General features: G+C 44.8%; 1 long non-coding RNA gene across 1 annotated transcript in view; it reads right to left on the bottom strand.

Moving 5' to 3' along the window:
* Positions 1-6,114: 6,114 nt before the first annotated feature.
* LOC142081480 (uncharacterized) overlaps positions 6,115-17,089 on the bottom strand; it is a 56,370-nt gene continuing 45,395 nt past the window's right edge. Inside the window, exon 4 of the long non-coding RNA XR_012673345.1 lies at positions 6,115-7,049. This is a non-coding gene — a long non-coding RNA (uncharacterized LOC142081480). The remainder of the gene's footprint in view (positions 7,050-17,089) is intronic.

The raw sequence follows: 17,089 nt of genomic DNA, 5'->3' as shown, positions 1-17,089 counted from the left end.
ATAACGTTGCCTCATTTGCCTCCAAATTAGAGCCAGCACAGCCCTAACCCGTGCTACGGCCACCCCGCAGGGCTCTGGGGCACCCCGGGGAGCTCCGCAGTGCAGGGAAGGGCATTGGGTGAGGACTTGCCCCTGCTCCACTTGCCTGGGAGATGCACCATGCGAGATGTGCACGGTTGGGGCGCTCAGACCCACAGTGCTATTCCTCCTCTGTATGCTCCATTTTATTTTATTTTTCTCTGCTTTGGGGCAGTTTGGGAAGCCCCATTGAACCCCGCAGCACAAAGTGACAACTTTCATATTGCGGAAATTCAAGATCTTTGCAAAACCCACAAGCGGATCACGCGTCCCTAGTCCACTCCCCCTCCCTGCCGCAGGGGCGATGCACGCGCACAACCCACGGGTTTTGGGCGCAGCCCTTCGCGACTCAGAAGAGTTCACACCCCACAGCCAAAAAGAAGTCTGCAGCAATGCAAAAGCCCTTTTTAAAATTTTTTTTTTAAAATTTATTTTAAGTTTTCTGCAATATTCACTTTCGCTCCCACGCACCGCTGCCATCGATAAATGACAGAGCGGTGCGTGAATAGCTAACGCTGGACCGGTGGGGAACCGAGGCAGCACCAAGGAGCAAATGCCCAAAAGCTTTGCAGTCAGGTAGAGCGAAGAGAGGCGTCTCTGATTCATAATCTCCGCTCAGCACTTCTCTCGTGCTCTAATGAAAATCGTGGCATATTGGTCGCTCTCGCTGCCAAGTGATATGGCCATGCCCTCTCCACAGTATCCAGCTACAAACACGCTTGATGGGCACTCTCCGGGGGGACTGCCTGCGCTGGTTTTACATTGCTAACATATGTAGGTACACCTGAAAGCTACAGCCTGCCACTTCTCGTGGACCTCGCTGGGGTACCTTTGCTCTTTTGCCACCAAGGGTTAATTTTCTAATGGCTGCTTTGCTGCTGAAGCTGGCCAAGTTTTTCATCGCCTGCAGAGCACCACAAGCTGTGATTTGGAGCCAGAAAACACCATTAATTTTCTAAATAGGAAGGATCACATATGTAAACTGTCTGGGTCTATAACCAGTTGGGCAGGTAGAAGGCAAAGAGAAGGAAAGTGGGGGGTTTTTTTGCAGGCACCGAAGCAAAATAAACCCAAGGCTGCCAGCTGCACTGAAGTTTCTCGGCAAAGCTGGGTTCCCCTTGCCTTCCCCCCGCGCCCCCACCACACACACGCACTTGGTGTCACCCGTGGCAGTGCTCGTTTTTACTGGAAAAGGTCAGGTTGATGATTTATTGAACAGTTATTGAAGTTTTTTTACATGAGGCTATATGGAAAAGTTACTGGAAAATTCAAGGAAAGACTACATCAAGGTAACGGCTCACGGTTCGTATCAGACCCGGGCCGATAGCTTTTCACACGCCAGAGTGGCCTAATCCTGCCCCACACATGTCACTGCGAGCGCCCAGTTTGTGCCAATGGAGGGCGGCGGGTGGCCTTGGACCTCGATGCGGGCAGAGAGCTGCAGGAGCGGGATCCCGGTGTTTGCTACCCACATCATCCTCCTTCAAAACACCCACCGGCAACGGATGCCACAGAGATGCCTGATCTTTTTCAGCCGGGCACGTGCACGAGAACAACATTTTGGTGGTGCGGAGGGAAGGGACGGGGCCCCGTGGGCTCTCCTGCCCTGGGCGCAGCTGCCCGCACCACCTCCCGCACCAGCTGTGCCTCGGTTTCTCTGTTTATAAGCTGGTGTGCAGATACCGACCACAGAGGGGTGCTCTGGCTCTTAATTAATTAATTAACGCCTTGTGCAAGGCACTTGGAAGGCCTTTGGTGGAGGGGACTACCGAAGTTCATATTATTAAATGGTTTTAAGGAAAAAAAAAAAAAATCTATTTTCTTTTTGTGATTGTTTTTCCAAATCTTTCGTGCAACACTTGGCACTGCGCGGGTCAGCTTTCCGCCTTTTTCTTGCTTCTCCACAAATACTTAGGAGCTGCCTTTTCCTCCCTTTGTGAGCTGAAGGGGGGAAAAGCTGCGGGCAGGACCAAGGGCTCCCTCGACTGGCAACTGCCGCGCTGGGCCCCAGCGCCACCCGAATCGCAGGGGACACCCCAGCTCCCCAGAGCAGGATAAACCCTCAGCCAAGGACCAGGGCACAAGAACTAAATTTTTTCCGAGTTGCTCAATACAGCAAAGACAGAAAGGAACACCTTTGTTTTTTTAACTTTCAGGTGCTGTGCAAATACCATAGCAATTGTAGGCTGGTCGCGGCTGCGATTGCACCGTGACCTCTGAGGGCCTGATCCTGCACTTTTATTCACCGCTGCAGCAGTCATCCCAACCAGACGCAATAACCACTGCAGGATCGGGTCCTTAATTAGTTCAACATTTCCCCCCACCCCCCGCCCCCGCCTTTACCACTTTCCCTCCCAAGGAAGAGTATTATTCATTAAGGGCTCGGCAGAGCCCACCAGAGCTCATTTTAGCTGAGATCTCCCTATGATCTTCCCAAGCCTTTAGCAGGGAGCGAGCCTTGGACTCTCTTTCATGGGCTGCGTTGTGACCTGGCTTCAAAGTGTGCAAAGAGGTTCCACAGCTCCCTTTGTGCAGCAGAGTCTCTTAATTGCACTTTTAAACACAGTGTAATTTTTGTAATTAACATTATGGTTTCAGAGGGCAGAGAAGCCTGCACTATGCTAATTACAAACTGGAGTAGTCGGAGTAGAAATTCACGGCTCCGGTTGCTGGGGCCGAATGCAGTTTTTATGAAGGATTTCAAAGCTCCTTCGTGGGCTCTGTGTTCTGAGTTATCATTAGCATTTGATAACATAAAGAATTTTTATAACATGTGACAGATTTCGATGTGAAGATTTTACCTGATAACTGGAAAATTTACATAAAGACCTTCATTAGCTCTCTGCTCACATTACTGCGAGCGGAAGAACTACAGCGCGCTGTCTCCCTGTAAGATGGGGCTTGGGAGCCGAAGAATTTGTGCTTTATAATAAAATTTATAGTACGTTATGAAGGAAGGTTATAATAATCCTCAATGATGTTAGGAATCGGAGCAATTCAAAGAGTGAAAGAGAGCGCAAGAGGTGACGGGAAAGGATATTTCAGTATTGCCATGCAGTGGAGGACCGCAGGCTGCAGGAAAGGTGCTGCGAGTGGGAACATAAAACATCCCGGAGCAGATGCTCAAACGACCACCGCAACGCCAGCGTTGGGGCCAGCCCCCGGGCATGGGCCGGGACCCGTCTTCGCTCACTTACGGTGCCATCACAGCAGCTTTCTGGGCAGGGTAAATGAGAATTTATCATTACTCCTGCTGCCTCCCTACTTGCTGCTGTACGTGGGCTGCTGGGCGTGCATCTCTGTGGGATGCAACGTCCTTCACGAGGGATATGTTTTCTTTGCGATTATGGATATAACGCATAACCGTGTGATGACATCATCACAGAATTCAAACTCCCCAGAAACCATTAGTAAAAGTTTATCAGTATCTCTCTTACAGTTGTAACAACCTACAGCTTCTCCTGGGACAACGCGGTATTTCCCAGCCGTCTGCACCACTCCAAGACCTTTCCATTTCCTGTTGAAGGCTGCCTGGCTGCCTGTGGACATTTTCTTTTCTAAATATTTCGTATTTATTATAATCTCCAGTAAATAACTGAAATTGCTCACCAGCATAGTGCCACATTGATTGCAAACCTGCATAAGGAAAAACCAAAATAACCGCCGATGTGCACAGGGCTGCTCCGTGGCACACTCCTGCCATGCCGAGCCGACCAGGGATGCCTCAGACGGGCACCCGAGCAAGGGAGGAGATGGCCAGCCCTTAACAAACTCATCACACTAACCTCAATTTGAGTGGCTTCTTCAGAGTCTTTTGATGGTCTCGGTACCAGTTTCTGAATTTCTTCCCAGGCTAAAAAGCCTCCCCAGCACCCTCAACTTTAGATAAACCATCTAGCTCTTCCTTCAGGAAACCCAAGCAATCTCGCCAGCTGATGCATAAGCTTCATTCCTCGAGTCTCCAACCAGACTGTTAAGACCACACGGTATCATTGACAAACCTCGCTAGTCCTGTTGCATGGGGAACAGCCACACTGGATTTTCAGAGCTGCCTTTGCAAAGGAATCTCCCCTTCCTCTAGTTTTGCAAGCCCAGTGCTTGGAGAAACCAAAAAGCAACCTTAGATCAATGATCAAACTTTCGTAGTAGATGGCTTTTATTTTTACAAAATATTTGCTTCCAGCAGAGTGTATCTTAATTTACGAATGCAGAAATCTGTCATTAAGCTTTGACCCAGCTTCATGGCATTGTCAAATGCAATAACGTATCTTTTAATAGTTTTATATCAAGTAAGGATATAACATATCATTAGTTTAAATGTATTTGCAAGCAATTACCCCCACCAGGATATTTGTGAATGCTCATGCAAAATTGATGAAATTCTGACATGCTTAAACATTGTTCATTTAGCTCTATTCCTTATGTATAGAAAAAATAGAATAAATAATTCTGCTGCCACTTGCAAAGTACTGTTCGGCATTTTCATTCTGTTCATGGTTTCTGTCCTGCCTTTAAACTATAGCCCTTGGTGATCATTTGGAAAAACAGTTTCATATATGTTTAATTTTAAATAGATGTACTAGATTATTCATTCCTCTTATTATTGTTCAATGCAGTAATTTAAACATGGACTAGATTTACTGCGTGTCAGCTGCCTTTCTTTTACAAAATGGGATAAATTATTAAATGAGTAGAGGTTGTTTGACAACGGGTTTTCCAGTACTTCACAAAAGAAAGACCTTTGACATTCAGCTGTCTTTTGAAAAGAATAAAGAGTAAATCAATTAAGTCTCTATGCTGTGGTTCAAAAACACGCTGTTATGGCACATTCTTGCTTACCTCTAAGTTGACTCGGGAAGACTCAACCCATTGCAGTCGTACCACTAGGTAAATTATTGATTTAATTGTCAGGCTGCCTTGCAAGCCGCACTCTCTGGCCCAACCACCTTAAACACAGCCATTTCTACAACTCCTCCACTCATTCCCCGAGCTACAGAACATCATTGATATCAACCTCTGGTAACATTTGCCACCGACTTGGAAGATCTTTTTCAAAGTATTTATTTTTGGCTGCATCTAGCAGAGGCTCAGACTTTCTAAGAAGAAATGTCGTCATTGACGGTGTTGAGGAACCTTTGTGTTTATGAGGATCTATGTGAGAAGATTTTCAAAATAGTGGAGGGGACGTCAGGTGCGAGATGCTCAAAGCTCAGATAAAGCTTGGATACTAGCATATTCCCTGCCAGGGAAAACCCGGAGTTCGTGGGAAACTGGACTGGTGGACCCAATAAACAATGCTAATCTTTTCTCTCTCATTTGTGTGTCCTCTACTAATTCCAGTATTTACTGCAAAGCATTTAGGGTGCTTCGAAACGAAGAGAAACGTATCGGTTTAAGAGATCAGCAAACTGACCCTTTAATGCAAGCAGAACATAACTAAAAAATAGAAAATTTAAAAAAAAAAAAAAAATCAAGTAAATCAAAACAAAATCTAACCAAACGCTCATTTTCTTTACCTGGCTTACACAGCACTGCGGCGGCACCAATTCTGTATCAACAGCAGTCTAACTCAGCGGTATAAGGGAGCGACGTGGGCATACGTGAAGGGATTCATGTTTTGCAACCCAGCCTTGGCGTGGTGAGAATTTACGGATATGGCTATTTTATTAATTTTTTTTGGCTCTACAGAAACCAAAGGTGAGGTTTTTTCTCTGCCAGAATTAAGATTTCCTTAATTTCACTAAACACTCTTGATCATATCTCGCGTCTTTTTTGTCGTGTTTTTCCATTCCCAAGCGGCGCAAACATTTTACACGCTAAGGGCCGATCCAGGACATGAGCGGAAATCACTGAGACTACACATGGAAACAGACTACCCAGCTTTGGAGTCTCCCAAGTCCCTTCCTCGCCCCGAAGGATGCTCCCCCACTATCTTTAGGTTGGAACTTCATTCACTCAAGTTTTTACCATCCCAAGTGACGGGATTTGCATTAGCTCTCCTGGGGGACTGCTCCTGCCAGGAAGCTTTCTGTATTATTCAGCTCTATTTTTCTATCTCTCACTTTTCCCTCCAGGAGAAGAGCTTTTCCAGCAGCGCGACAGCTCGCAGGAGGTCTTTGGGCCTGAGGACTACCCCAAGGCCACCTGCACAGAGGGTGTCGGGGCTGCGGGTGCCACCATGGAAGAGGGAGATACATGCATTTTTGAGCCAGAGATTAATTTAAAAATAAAACAAAACAAAAAAAATCTAAAGTTACGTCTTCTGATAAATCCTTACCAGGCTGCAATATTTTGCCTCGTGGTAGAAAAATGAAGGCAGCAGATGTGGGGTTTGCACCCACATTTTGTCTTGGGGGGAGCTTGTGTACATCCCGCTCGGGAAGCGGCTCGCCAGCATTTTGCAAACTCCTTCAATCCCACTTTAAAGCATTGCTTCCCGAGAAAAGGTTAAATGAGGTTTAAGTGCAACATAATAAACCTTCACTGTTCGTAAAGTTGTGTGATAAATGCACACGTGTGGTTACGCTGGATAAAAGCACTGAGGTCAGCAGGCGAAGCTGGGAGGCGACAGCCTCACAGAGCCAGATCCTACCACAGGGCAGCCCGTCCGTCAGTGGGGTGGGATGCTCCAGCCCACCTCCAGCCCATTCCCGAGATGCTCACTTCGTGCTGGGGTAACTCCTCACCCACCACAGATGCACTGCTTGCACAAAATAAGAAACTTCTGACATTTGCAATTCGCTTGCGACTTTCAACCCAAATTGCCTGGCTGCTGCCTTACCCCCGCACAAGCTGGGTTTGCCGATGCACCTCTCCCGTGCTTGGTCCTGATGGGGAAGCGAAGCTGCCGCAGTTTCTGTGCTCATTTGCAAACGGGACTTGCTGAGACTCCAAAGTGAAAGATGATTGCGCCGAGGTCAGACTCCTCTTTTCCTGCTCGGGCTGGAAAGCACCTCAAAACACGAGGGGTCCTGTGGAAGCAAATGGAGTACGGCGCCGCTGATTGTGGTTCAGGCAAACAGAATGGCGTTTCAATTATTATGGTTCTTTTAAAGTGAAACTCTGATTGCTAGGGGCATCCCAATTTTATCGATCTCATTTTATTTTCCCTACATTTATTTGAATAATATTTCCTTTGCTTGCAATAAAAAATGCCATATACCCCATCATCACAAGTAGCAGTTTATATAAACATAGCATTGTCCTGATGAGTTCAGAGATGAACTTGTTTGTTTATAGAATTTCTCCAGAATTTGTAATATTTATGATTTAGAAAACGAACCAAGACGAAAGCGTCCTGTACGGCGAGGAGCTGGTCTGCTTGCAGATTTGATTCACAAGGTACAGATGTGGTCGCAGAATAATGATCTTGTTGGGAAAAAAAATAACAATAGTAATAAAACCCATAAACTTTCAGTATATTCTCCTCCCTTTGGGCACTTAGTGACAGGGCAGTTTTAGCCCTGAAGGGGCTAAAATTCAACACCAAGGTGGTCAAAACCCCTCTTTGCCAGCATTGCAAGAGTGTCAAGCTGCACGTGTGTAACCACCAAGGGCCCTGGAAAGAGCAGGACAAGGACAGGTATCCTTGGTGACACTTGGGACAAGAGACAACCAGGAGAGGCTGATAAACACAGTAGTCAAGGATCATCCTCTGCAGCGCAGGGATATTGGAGAGACTGTGTTGGCCTAAAGATGTAGTAAAGTCTCACACAGAATGGAGTAAATGGAGAAAGATTTCATTCCTCAGTTATGCTAAGGCCCGACACTCCAGCTGATGAGAAGGAAAAGGGATTTCCCCCGTGGGACATCTAACAATAAGAACTTTACACCAGAAGCACATCAAGAGACAATATTACTTTAAGTGCCTAAAAAAAAAAATAATGAAGGAGAGTCCTTTTTAAGAGGTTTCTTCATGGGTTGTATCCTTCAAAGCGAAAATATACAGAGACCACGCACATCACTCTGGTGTACATTAACCATGAAACGCCATGATGCGAAAGATCAGCCGTTTTCAGGAGGGTGTTTCTTTCCCCACAACGCTGTAGGATGCCTGCGGCAGGCGAGCCATAAACCTAATGCTTTATACGACGGCTGGCAAATGCTCGGCTGCAAATGGAGGCGTTCCACCGGCGAGGCACTTGTTAGTGTAAGGGCCCATCCATAAATTGTGTTTTTACAATAATTTCCTTCAAATTGGATTGTCATCATGATCAGAGAGCCATTCACTGGAAGCAATTGCTAATTACAAACATGTCTCCTGTAGGGAGGATGTACAGCAAAATGAGCATTTTGGAGGGAATTTCTTGCATTTCATACCTCCTACAATTTCACCCATGGACATTTTCCAACAGGCCAGCCTCAAAAGTTCTTCTTCATCTGACTTCAGCAAGAGTTTTGGCTCAGCACCGTCCTATGAGACTCTGCTGTATATGTTTTGGTCAATTAGAAAACAAAACATGAAAACAAATACTCCTTGAATCACTCTAAAAATCCCATAGGGCACCTTGTCCATTCTGCTGACAACTAAAATATTTTCCTTTCAGTCTATTCCCACCATGGTTTTCACTGGCCAGCGTGGCATGGCTTTCTAGATCTCTTGGGAGACCAGTCCATAGATCATTAGACCATATTTTTTTTCTACAGCATCACTTTAAGTTTTCCTTAGCTCAGTTTCATCCCATTACTCTTTCCACTTAAAATATCCCAAATAATTCCTCTTATGCATACACTGGTAGCTTTCTGGCCTGTCCAAACTGCTTGCTGGAAATACTTTTAATTCTTCTGCTCCTATAGAAGTTAACAAGCCAGATCTGCTAAAGATGGATTTCACCACCACTTCTGTGAGTAGCTGTCCGAAGAGGTACTTTACTCCTAATTTCGGGTCCTTTACATTTATGTCTGCTGTAAGACCCCTTTGCATTGCCAAAGAGCCTTAGTGTAAGCCCAACTTTGGGTGGAAACTCGCCCTGAACCCAAGGCGTTCTGGTTCCTCTCCCCAACACCTATATGCGTGCATTGAGCACCGGCATTTCTGGGTTACGTACCTAAAGAGAACAACTATTTCCTCCTTCACGTATGACAAAATAAAACAAATCACCCCGATAATTACAGCAACATGCTTCGGAACCTGCAGGAGCTGTCTGCGAGAATGATAAATCCTTTGGCCACGCAGTTACCTTGTGAAATCTAAAGAAACCCACCTGGATGAAAACAGGATGAAAACTCCACTAAAGGTACTGGACTTCCTCCAGAGATTAGTTTGAACCGGTATCTGTAGCGCAGACCAGTTGCGTTGTACTTCCTAGCTGCAATTAAGAACTACATAAAGTATCCTGGGCTCCAGAGCACGGCGTTTTTCCTCTTCAGCTGCATGGGCTTCTTTCAGTAAAGGTGTAATGGGGGAGAGTAATGAATACCATTATTTTATTTAGAGATTTGGGGACTTAGGCAAGAGCTGATCAAAGCAGCTGGGGTAAAACATTCTCCATCAGGAAGTGCCATTTTGTCAGACAGGAACTTGGTGCAGGAGCCAGCACGTTTTGATAGAATTTCGTTTAGAACAAAATTGAACCACAGTGTTTTGGTGAGAATAAACTCTAAAATTAAATTTCATTGGAACAGAGCAAGTCAATTACTCATTGCAAAAGAAAAAGTTGTTCTGAACTGTTACTTTACATTATATTCCTAATTATAAAAGAAAAGAAATACATAATTGGAATGAAACCTTTTGATTTATTGAACTAGAACATTTTGACTAATTCAAAATAGCATGTCCTAGAAATGTGTTTTTCACAGGCAATTTCAACTTTGTGCTTTTGTTCCAATTCAGAACAAACCTCTACATTTTGAAATCACAAATTTCCCAGTTAAATGGAAAAATGATGTATGAGAAAACCAAGCAGCTTACACAAAACGGATGGCAATATTACACGTAACTCCATTTTCCAGAGACTTTTGAGCACATCTGAACAGACAAAACAGGGCACTGAGCAGCACAGGAAGAAACAGGATAATACTAAAGATGCAGAAGTCAGATAGGAAATACAGTGCTGTTCTTCAAGAGAGATATTATCAGATGCATGCATGTAAGGATGTGTAACGCTCAGGGAAACTGGGTGGGACTCAAAGCTCGTATAATTCAGTGGTCAAAACAAACCCTGGGCATCCCTAAATGACCCCATCGTTAGATTTATGCATGACTGCTATAAGGAGGTTGGTTTACAGCATACTGCCTTCATTTCCTTCATTATGTGCTGGAGAGCTTATGTTTTTTATTTCACCCACTCTTAATCACAGCTCAAAGATCATAAGAGGCTGCAAGATCTTGACTGCAGCTTTCGGTCCTATGTGATGGAGACCTGTGCTACACCCCGGAGCTGCGGGGAACAGGATGGTGCCTCCAAAAACACTGTTCGTCCCAGGAAGGGTCTCACTACCTCTACCACCACTCGCCGATGCCCCATACGGCTGCCCAATGTGCTACCCCCTTTGGAGAGCAGGTCAGAGATGCCTCAAGGAATCATGTGGTGGAGGAGACCTGAAGGAAACTTTTGCCCTTCAAACAAATGGCAGGTCCAGAGTGGAGAAGTTATCCTGGGGGTCTCTGGGCCGCTCCCCAGGATTCCAGACCCTGCTCCCCACCCTGCACAGCCCGAGCTGGGAGGTAACGCATCTCCATCCCTGTCATTGTTTGTAGTGGAAAGGAAAAGCAGTGACCAGGCTATTGAGTAGTTAACTACACAACTGCTACCTAATGATCCTAATTTGCATGATTTTAATAATAATGAGTAAAACCAAACTGTTAAGTTGCACTTTCTACCTCAGCAAAACTGAGCTATAATTGTATAGAGAATAATTTTATGGGTGAAGTGTGCCCTATATTATAAGAGATTAGAATAAAGTGCTCTAATATTCAATGTCTTAGCAGGTGCAGGCACTTACCTGGGCAATTAAAATCTTTTTAATATACAAATCACAGCCAATGAGACTATTGGCATGACAAACTGGATCTTTCAGGACATATTGTGTTTGTCTAAAATAGATTTTTGTTTGCTAGTAATAATTTCTCTAACTTTTGTTTAAAAGAGAAAATGACTAAACGCAGACTAATTTGCAGAAGATTCTTAAAACACTTGTATTATATCATTTCTGTGAATGATAACATGTCTCTATCTTTGTGTAGTACATGCATTAATGCCTTTCACTTAATATCTCTTTTTAAAAATATACCACACGTAACAATTGATATCTTTCAATATTATATCTGCTAGGGACTACGGGGCTGAGTTGAATAGAATTTGGCCTTGAAATAACAAGCAGATCATGGAAAGCATATGACATTTTCTTTAATTGATGGATTCATTAAGTTCATTAAATGCCCTCCTTTGTGCTCGGAGTATTCTATAAATATGAACAGGTAAAATAGGTGCAATGTTTCCTGTGAAATTTGCAGAAAAGCATTTTCCAGTTACTCCTGAGCAATTTTGCAACTTCAAAAATGAAGAAAACTCGATTCTGCCAACACCCAGCTCTGCACATAAAAAAACTATATTAGTGGTTCTGGATCTTTGCTACCTTTCAAAATAGCATGGTTTTCCATCCAAATACCAACCAAAAGTGCAACAGAAATGACTTCTAGTAATTTTAAAGAGTGAAGTGAAGCAGAGAAGTGAGGCTTGTCACCCAGGCCCACCACTTCTCCCACCCACACACGCAGCCCAGCGGTACGGTCCCGCTCCACAGGTGAAGGGCAGAAGGTACTGGATCACCTGTAAACCCGCTTCCCGGTTTGTTATGACCCAAAAATGCAATGTGGGTGAGGACGGCAAATTGGAGTTTGAGGGCAAAATGACTGTCCATTTCTCCTTATTGCCTGGTGGAAAACAACCCCCGTGGTTTCCCATCAAGGAACCAAATCCTGGCTGCTTCCTCACTCAATTCACACCTCTCTCTGTGCAAAGAGGTGCAAATTGCACCTCCTGGAGCTGCCTCCCCAGGGTGGTGATTTATCTTGCTTGAGGGTAAGCATTGTTTGCACAACTATACCCTTTGAGCAACTCCTCTCCTGGAAGGCAGCTTTCATCCAGGGACAGTCCTCAACTCCAGCTCTGCAGCAGGACGTGCTGGACCACTTGGGTCCCGGTGGGATTGCCACAGCTCCAGTATTTGCAATGACAGGGACGTGCCAAGCCCGTTCTGGCTGCACCAGATGGGATCACAGCCTTTCCCCTCTGAGAAACAGGCTGGGGAAGAGAGGCATTGAGCACCTGGAATAATTCAGGGCTGAACACAGAGGGATGGCTGCATGAGAAATAGGTTGCACGAACGTCAAAGGGGACATACTAGCACAACACGTGCAACCGCAGAGCAAGTCAAATGATGGACGTTGTGCAAGATCACCCTGTGGGAAGTCTTCTAACATCCCACAGCAGCAACAGGCTGACATAAGTTTACATACACACACAGAGAGCGCGCTCAGCAACAAACACCATATAGTTGAATATTTGGCTGGAAATTGGGGGCACTTCAAACATTTGGCAGGTAACCCTACCAGTCCCAAGTGAGATTTCCTCCTTCTTGGAGGAGGTTTGTGGTTTCCACATAGCTTTCTATCAACGAATAGATGGAAAATACTCAGAACATGGCTAGTTAAGACAGAAAATCATTTTGCAATATATGGATGAACACAGGCTCTTCCTTCTCGAGGGAGGTTTCATGACACTTTACACCAACAACTTTTTTAAAAAAAAAAAAAGTTATGTTTCCAAACTAGGCTTCCCTTTCCAGTCTAGAAAGAGACAGGCACCTGCAAAGCATAACTTGCATGACTTACGCTGGACATTAACTCATCAGCTCAGTTGCTCCTCAGAAGACGTCTCTCTCTGTATAGTCCAAATAGGAAGACTCTGGATACTGTCTTGGACATACAATTCTTAGATAGCTAAACTTGAGCGAGATGCTTAACTTTATGTTAGCAATAACATTTTCGCTAACAATAACACAGTAACTTTTTCATTATTGTACTCCATCTCTGCTACAAGCACCAGCCCCACCAGTGCTCTTCTCCATGCCCCTGGTCTCCGACAGGTCTTCCTATACAATTGGAAATAGGCAGCTTGTGCCCCCCTCTGTATTTGGGTGATTTTGAGTTTTTATCACAGGGATGCCAGTAATGTCCTAGCCCTTCTTCTGGAGACCCTTCCCATGGTGAGCAGCAGTCCCTGCCTGGGAGCACATACGGAACAAGAGCTGGAGAAAGCAGCGGCCACCCTCTTTGCTGAGGGAATCGTTTGGCCGGCCCAAGATCCCAAAAGAGGTTTGTGAGTCCAGATCTCCCGCATCCTTCTTTTTTAATGCTTATGTCATTAACTACAGCATACTTGGCTCTCTTGTTGTTAAACCATAAACATGGGAAAATCCCTGAAGTTACCAGTGCCTTAAAGAAAATAAATAATGCAATCTCTGAGCCTCTCTGTTTCTGCTGCGGAAACAATTTAAAACCGAGCTTTGGTTCATACCCAAGCTACTCCTTAAAGAAGCTTAAAGCACTTTAATGTTCAGACATACTCGCACACCCAGCATCAACATTTTGCCTCACAGTCTCTTCCAAGTTAGCTGGGAAATACACATCTGCAACTGCTTTACATACTTTTTGCATTCTCATTTCCTAGGCCAAAAGTCTTCCACTGTCAAGCCACAAATTAATCTAATTATTTGGATATTTAGGCCATTTAGGCTCAAGTCAGCAGACAGTTAGGCATGTGTCTAATATTGCCTCTATTTAAAGATAAGCACATGCCTAAACGTTGCGCTGAATTAAGTCTCAGTATCAGTATCTTCGGAAGCTGGCTTTAAACAAACTGGTTTTAGAAAAGTAAAGAATTGCCTTGGAATAGAAAACCAGAGGATGGGAAGGTATTTACCAGGTGTCACAAACACCCTATGAAAGGAATAGATTATTTTTAACAAAAATACTCAACATATGGCTGAGATATCTGGAATAACTATGAGTATAGAACAATAAACAAGAAATATTTTTGTAACTCATCATATGGCGACTTTGACAAGTTTGAGGAGATGTATTTCACCTTTAGCAACGCCTTTTAAAAGGCTGGTCAATGATAAATCAGCGGCTTTTTTCCATAGCACAAACATGAAGGTGTGAGGTTCTGCAAGGGGCGAACATCAGGCCAGCCTTGCCTTGACTCTCCAGTTCGCCCAGCCTAAAGAAAAGTGATTTGCAGAAAGGACTTGCGGCCAAAAATAAAATAGCACGAGGCATGCAATACCGTAAATAGTTAAATGAAATAAGAGGCAAAGCAAACTGTAAGAATATCATGTTTCCAACTGTAATGTGGGCATTTATATGCAATACTTAAAAATGTTTAAAGAAGCTAAATTATCCAGCCCCATTATCCTGATGTTCAAATTCCACACACGACTCCACTCTGGGGGAACGGCAGAAATGTGACACCCCTTTGGGGACCACCCTGGGACAGCTGCCGGAGGGGACACCCCAGCAGGGTGTTGGGGGACGGGCGCACCAGCAGCAGCTCTGGGACACCGGGGATGGAGCCCTCACTTGTCCCGGGGATGAACTGCTCAAGGAGGAAATTATGGGGCCCTTCTACAATACGTTTCCTAAAACACCAGCGGGGTCCCATAAACCACCCCAGCAATGCATGAGGTGGTGGGTCGCCGCCTTTTCGTGCCTGAAGACCTGCTCCCCCGGCGGGCAGTGGGACCGGGGACTCCTGCACCACCTCGCCGAGGCTCCAGCCTCCGCCACCCACTCACTGCCTGACCCCGCCAGCGCTCATGATACATCGTCCCGTCACCCTCACCGTTTACAGCAAAAAAGCTATTTAGCCGGTGCCTGCAACCCTTCAGCCCGCAATGCCTTGACAGCAGAGGTTATAGGAGGGGAAAAAAAAAAAAAAAGGAAAAAAAAGAGAGAGAGGGAGAGAAAGAAAGAACAATGTGCAATCGGCACTGCATTAGAGATGGAAAAAGTACTTAAAGCCTGCAACATTCATCAAGGCTGAATACATAAATGCCACATTTTGAATAAGCCAAGCAAAAGACAATGACAAAGGAAAGGCGCGTTGCTTCAGGAATCTCTATCATTTTCATTTGCTGCTGTCAGGAACCTGTTTTTTGCCTCTCACTCTATCAGCCATTATAGCATTAATGAAGTAACCTCACATAGTTATTGACTGGCTTGTCAGAGTCCCTGCCTGATCCCTTAATAGAAACCATTGGTCTTCAGTTAAAAATGGGGTGAGCTGGGAGGTGCTGTGGGCATGTGCTGAATTTCAAGTGCACTCCTGAGGTTATCAAAAGCCATGAAATGCAAATTATTATATTTTTTAAACACACAGATTTCATGCAACTGAGCATATAAAATTGACTAATACTGTACTTTATGCATTCCTAATAATGTTTCCAAATATGCTCTGCATATGATCTTTCCCCAGAAAGTTGTGGGTGGTATTTGAATAAGCAGAAATGGGCCTAGTTTTATTTTGTGAATAAAGTAGTTTCCTGGATGTTGCAAGTCTCTGTTCCTTCTAATATAAGATAATGTTTATGCACTGTCTGTTCAAACAACACGGGTAATCCTTTGTCTGAATTTCTGTCTCAGATCAAAATCACTTTTCCTTCATCGTTTTTTTTCCTCCTTTCATAAAGCATCCTAAGTCCCAGAACTAGTATATTCTCATTTACTAGAAATTGAGGGTTGGCAGAGGGTCTAGAAATAACTTCTTTTCCCAGAAGGTAATAAATCCAGGGAGTAATCTAAAACACCGAGTTGTTAATTCCAATACCACTACGGCATTGCCTGCGATACGTAAAACCGAGCTGGGTACATTACTGAATCAGCCCTGGCTGACAAGCAATCAGTACCTGCACGATATCTGTGCAGAGCGGGATGCGAGCGCATCCTCATGCATCTGCTTGTTGAGGACAAGCCATCCACAAAGAGTTTGCCAGCTTGGTATTTGGTACGGCGCACGAGTGGGGAAAAGCTATGGGGTGACCTTGCGTAAGCTCCTCCGGGGAGGAGCTGGGGCCCACGGTCTGATGATTTTCGTTATGGCTCTTAATGTAATGCCCAGAAGATGTGCGCTTTGCACATCTGTAATCAGCTAAATCTGGCCCAAGCATCACTGAGTCCTCTTGGTACATAACACTCCCAAACCACGCAGCCCTGCCCCGTGTGAAACCTAGTTCAGCGAATTCAGTCAGTTTTCTAGAGTCAAGCTTTACTTGCAGGTAAGATTTTAAAGCCTTTCATCAACACAGATAGCCCTAATAAACATGCTTGTCCCCTGTCTTTCTGTTCAGGAGAGTCTCAAAGGTTAAACATTATGCTGGTTTTGAAAACAGTAACGAGAAACCTCACATCTCACTCGGCATAGACAGCAGCAAGAGGAATAGTTGTTCAGCCAGACCTGATTTGAGATTGTTCAGACCTCTTGGGTCTGCAAAACTGGGTTGGTGTTCTCAGAAGAACAGGCTCCCATAATAATTGTGGTCTTATCTCATTTCTGATTGGGCTAAAATTCTCTGAGAACAGCTCTCACGGCGCTTCCACATCCCTGGTCTGAAATTAAGCACATTTTTCCTAATGAATACTCTGTTTGTTGATTTGGTGACTTTTTCTGAGTCTCAAATATTATGAAATTCTTTAATTCCCTCCCCCCCACCCCTGCTTTCCCCAATTAATTATTTGCAGGCTGTTTCCCTCCGTAAAAGACATTCCTTACGTAAAAACATTTGGTGGGTAGCATGTTAGGAATGTCTTTCATTTAACCTATTTCCAAAATATTCCCTTAGCCCTGCGCGCAGTGCCAGCAGCGCACTTGCTCATCCTCTCACATGGTTCTGGGAGAGCCACAAGGCACCATAAAGCCTCGGCTGCTCCGAAACCAGGGGAAGGGGGTTTGCAAGGGTCTTCGAGGGGACCACAGCATCACCCCAGAGTACGAACACCCTCCAGCCTGGG

Source organism: Calonectris borealis, chromosome 3, assembly GCF_964195595.1.
Source record: "Calonectris borealis chromosome 3, bCalBor7.hap1.2, whole genome shotgun sequence".
NCBI classification, from domain to species: Eukaryota; Metazoa; Chordata; class Aves; order Procellariiformes; family Procellariidae; genus Calonectris; species Calonectris borealis.
This window is presented reverse-complemented; position numbering and strand designations above follow the sequence as displayed.